The following is a 5487-nucleotide window of genomic DNA, read 5'->3' on the forward strand; positions in this document are numbered from 1 at the left end:
CAGGGCAAGGTGTGGGTTATAGGAATGTACATTGCATTGGCAGAGGAGAAACATTGCCCAGTAGAATTAAGGTTAATGTAGCAGGTAGCTGAGTCAGTTGAGGTTCTGTGTGCTCAGCTGGGCACTCGGACCCAGAATGGTGAATCCATCTCACCTCCTTGTGGCCATCAGCCTCTTCTTTGCTCCTGTCAGTTACCCTGTAAATGCTGAGTGCCAGGGCACCACAGGGAGAGGCAAATTGGCACCACAGCCCATGCGCGACAAGAGTCGGATGAGTGCCCGGGCAGAGGATGAATTCTGAATACAAGTTCAAGTCCACGCCAGACAAGTGGGGAGTCAGAGGCAGTAGCTTTTTGTACAAAGAAGAGAATATACTTTTCCTCTCATGCAAAGGAATTTTAAGGATGGTGTCTCATCCTTTGTAATCAAGCCTGCAGACATCCTTAGTCCTCTGCTCTTGGAACCTTGGGAGAGAGAAGGCAGCCCTCTGCCTGCATTTTAAGAGCCGTGTAGAAGAAGACAGACATGATCCAAAGAATTCAGTAAAAGATGAGAAGTCAATGGTCAGCAAATTCAGAGTTCCTATTTGAGGTCAGCGGAAAGTAATAAACCAAAATAAATTTGTTAGGCAGCGAGAGTTAATCACTTAGTTAATACCTTAATATCCACTTGAAGGTGACTCATTTATGAGTCCTGATATATGTCCTTTGCAACATTTGAGGAGGAGTTTAACAGAGGACTCTGTTGAATCCAAGGTGTCACCCTCTCAGCTTACTGGCTATTATGTGAGGAACGTGGATGTCTGGGTGAGGTCGGCCCTTGAACCCTGCAGGATCAGAACCTGTGTGTGAGCCCTGAGGAGCCCCATCTCGGGGAGAGGCATGTGGACCTGTGCTTCCCCAGCACTCATCCCCAGCAAAGGGACCTGCACATTTCCTAATTAGGTTATATTCAGCGTTCCTAGGCTGGTGATGGATGAGATACTGAAGTGTAATCACAACTGATATTATTCATGTCCCAGGAATGTGCAGCCGAGGCGAGCTCCAGCAGAAAACAATGTGATCGTTGACAAGTAGCCTTTTTACATTTCGGATTCTGGTTTGGATTTATTCCTGTTCGGTCACGATTGCGGAACAGGTATCTAGAGAAGACACAAAAACAGGCTGTAAATTCCATCCCCATGTTGCTGGAGCCTCATTAAGTCCTCTAAAGACTGGCAGAGCCTGCCTTTCAGAATGGCCAGAAATGGGGCCAAGTAGGGCCGCCTCTGCATCAGCCCCGAGAGGCTTGCTTGCCTAGAGGCCCTAGGAACCATGGACAGGGTAATTAACTTAATCCACAGGTGTTGTGCCAGGCATTGTGCTAAAATAAAAGATGAGATAAGCTGCCTAGACTGAAATGGTTACAGCAGTCAGGGGGAGAAGCCAGACCAAAACGAACATGCTGGTGACTACAGTAGTTCCCCTTCTAAACCATGCTTTAGAAGCCAATGAACTTCCTCCTGACGTATGGTCAGAAGGTCAGCAGTAGCTCGTTGCTACGCCATTCCCTCCCTTCATCTCATCATGTGGGCATTTGAATATCTCACATCATCACAAGAAGAAGGGTAAGTACAGTATAATAAGATATTCTGCGAGAGACCACATTCACACAACTTCCATTATAGTACATTGTTGTAACTGTTCTATTATTAATTATTGTTGTTCTTCTCTTACTGTGCCTAATTTGTAAATTAAACTTAGGTATCGTAGGTATGTGTGGGCAGGAAAAAACAGTATATGTAGGGTTTAGTCCTATGCATGGTTTCAGGCATCCACTGGGGGTCTTGGAACATTGATACCCCACTGATAAGGAGACGCCCACTGTAATGCATGTCAGTTCTATAATAGAGGAATCAAACCTGAATGGGTCATTGGAGCAGGGGAGATTAATTATGACTAAAGGAAGGAGGGCTATCTCCCAAACAGGAGTTTTGGAGAATGAGTATGAGTATATGGGCAGGGGAGGAATATTTCAGGAGATAAGAAATGAGACAGAGCCTTGGGCAAGGAGCTAGAGTAACACAGAGGAAGGACAACAGTCCAGACAACAGGACTTGAGAGCATTTGACAGAGGAAGTGAGCCTTGCAGGCTATGGAGGTAGTAGTCAGATGGAGGGCAGAGGGAAGGGCATTCCAGAAAGAAACAACAGCATTGCCCAGAGAGGGGAAGGAACACAGCAGTTTTGAATACAAGTCAGTCGGTATGTTTGGAACCTGGAGATGGTTTAGAAGATGAGGTTGGAGAAGAAGGCAAGGACCAAGGCATGACAGAAGGTTGTTGCTTGCTTGCTTGCTTTCTTGCCATCTAAGTGTTTTGTATTTTATCCTTATGTCTTTGTGGTCTTTATGTCAGGTGGTCCAATCTATTTGACCTGGTGACCTTGACTCCTGGTGACCTGGAGAGAGGGTACTGATGAAAGCTCTCAGCGAGACAGATGAGGGCTTCACCCAGAAGTATAACAGAAATAAATAGTCTTAGGTGATCCCACAGGTTTTCTTATGGAAGGAGGAAAAAATTGGAATAATTCTGTCTATTCAGTAGTAATATTTCCCAATGCTCACTGTCTACCTTGTTTCATTATTTATGCAAATATTATCTCCTCTATTGGGTTATCTGTTCCTTGAGGGAAGACCAGAGAGATTCATGTCTGATTCAACTTTGTGCTATTCACACTTTCTGGCACTGACCTCACACAGGTTAACTATTCCCTACATGTGTGCTGAATGCACAGAAAACCCAGAATTTGTGTCTGGGATGGCAGGGGAGAGAGATGGTGCCAGGGTTAGTACTCAAACAGGAGAAAATCCTTCAACTACTTGCTGCGGAGAGACGTTAATTTCCCTGCCATTCTGCCCTTCTTTCAGACAGTAAGGGCCACCAGATTCCTTCAAAGACTTCAGAGGGTCTCTGCTGCCCGTCTTCTTAGATGTGATGGGCACTAGAGTCAGTATAATTTCTAGAAGATTCCAAAGACTGGCAGATATACATTTGGCAGTGCAAGGCCAAAAGTGAGCAGGAGTTTCTTGTCAAAGTTTCAAGTTATTCACTCACCTATTTATTGATACCGAAGGATTCATGTTCACCAGGATTCTCTCAAGATAACCATTTCTAAGCTGTGTTCCAAAGCCAGCAGTATCTTGTGTACTGAAGTATAGAGTATAGCTGAATGTAAAGTCTACTTTTATATTTTCATTTCAGTAATGCAGATCAATAGTGCAATGATCAACTTCTCAACAGTACAGAAAAAATACAGTTTTATACTTTTCTACACCCATAAATTCCTGTTTTTTGCTGGTTTACTTCTTTACTTCTATTTTCTGGAAGATGTTCAGCTCCTTATAAGGAGTTAACATTTATTCATTTTATTATCTCAAAAGTTAAATTTCTAAGCTTTAAAAAACATGGAGTTAAAGGTGGAAACCAACTTTGAGAAAAATGGTTAAGCCCAGATCCTCTTCTTAGAACTGTTTAAAAAAATAAACCTTTTAATTTTAAAGTAGTTCTAGACTTACAGAGAAATTTGCAAAGATACAGCACTCCCATATACCATTTCCCTGTCAATGTCTTACATGAATATGGGACATTAGTGACAGTTGATGAACCAGTATCAATACATTATTTTTAACTCAAGTCTGAATAAAATACCAAATATCCCTTTTCTGTTCTAAGATGCCACTCAGCACAACACATTGCATTTAGTTGTGACATCTCCTCAGGCTCTTTTTACAGTTTCTAGGTTTTTCTTGGTTTTGACCTTGACATTTTTGGGAAATACTGGTCAGATATTTTGTAGAATATCCTTCAGTTAGGAATTACCTGATGTTTTTCTCATTATTTGACTCTGACTATGAGTTTGGGGGAAGAAGACCACAGAGGTGAAGTATCGTTCTCATCTCATCTCAAGCCTACGTACTATCAACATGATTCTATGACTGTAGAATTGACCTGTAGAATTAATCCACAATTAAGGAGTGGGGAGTTATCCTCTACCTCATTGACAGAAAGATATTTATACAAGTTATTTGGAATTCTGTAGAGGAGATCTGTCCTTTGTACCCCATTTATTTATTTATTCAATCATTTATTTATACCAACATGGATTCGTGGATTTTTTCCCCCCTTTTGGGTTAAAACCTAATACTACTTTGTTTTGTTGCTCAAAGTCTTCCAGCTTTGGCCATTGAGAGCTCTTCCAACTGGTTTTGTGTCCCTGTGATCTTTGGCCTACTTCCTTACTTTCTGGAACTACTAGACGTGGTAGGCTTATCTTGTATATTTCCTCTTCCTAGAATCAGGCATGTGTCCAAGGAGCCCTGATTCTTTTATTGGAGAATGGTGTTGGAGATCATGATCTGGGAGGGCTAGATGCTACTGGGGTGTCATTGCTTCTAGGCCCTCCTGGCTGACAGAAAGAATATATGTGTATGTGTAACACACATATATACACAATTATCTATGAATATTTCTCTGTATCTCTATTAACCTAAATATGGGTCATAGTGATGTCTCCAACTGTAACCCATTACTACATGGATCATTCTAGACTTCTTCCCTTGCTCATCTACAACCTCTTCCTTACAATGAGAATCCCAGCTCCTATTATCGGCTATCCATGGCCTAATCGCTTGGTCCCAGTGTACTGTATTTACATCATTCTTAGCCCACAACCTCAGCAGAACATAATTTTATAAGTTAGAGTGCTTATGTACAATTCCTTTTGCCTTTTTTATACAAACTCCATTCATTTCCAAAGTGACTTAGGTCAGCACTTTCTGCACCCCTTCTTTGGTGACAGCTCAGGCATTTATAACATAGTTACATTCTTTTGTCTTATTTTGTATTCCATCCTGGAATCCTAGAACCTCCTAAATGATTTTTAAATTTGCATAATTAAGGTGCACTCTGTGTGCTGAGAAGTGCTGACAAGAGTAAAAAGGCATGCTTAATACACCCCATCTTGCAGAGTCTTTATTGTTGGATCTATTTTCACTGGCACTGCCTGAGACTCCTCCTGACCTCCCTTGTTCCCAAGGGCTGAACAGTGTAAGCCTCTCCGGATGCTTGGGGCAACCTTTCCCGCTTCAGATCCTAGTAAGATGAGGTTGCTTCTGGCATTGATGACCCGTGCACACCTGTTTTCTACTTCATGCTCTGCAAGCCATGTCAAGTGCACCTGTTGTGGGGTTTCGTGGGACACGGGAGGTGGGGGGCGATTCCTTGCTCCCTTTCACTGCCATTTAACATTTCTCAAATCTTTCCACTTGCCTGAGAATCTAAATAGTTACCGATCTCCCTTACCCATCTATTCTGTGTTCCTTCTTCTTTTCCCAGTTTCTTGTGCTATTGTATCTCCTAGGCCATTCCTGATGCTTCATTCACTCAACACACACTTGGTGCACACAGACTCTGTGACAAGAATTGTGCCAGGTCCTAGGGACACAGAGA

Source organism: Mustela putorius, unplaced genomic scaffold (genome assembly GCF_011764305.1).
Source record: "Mustela putorius furo isolate JIRA1106 unplaced genomic scaffold, ASM1176430v1.1 tig00000281_pilon_pilon_pilon, whole genome shotgun sequence".
NCBI lineage: Eukaryota > Metazoa > Chordata > Mammalia > Carnivora > Mustelidae > Mustela > Mustela putorius.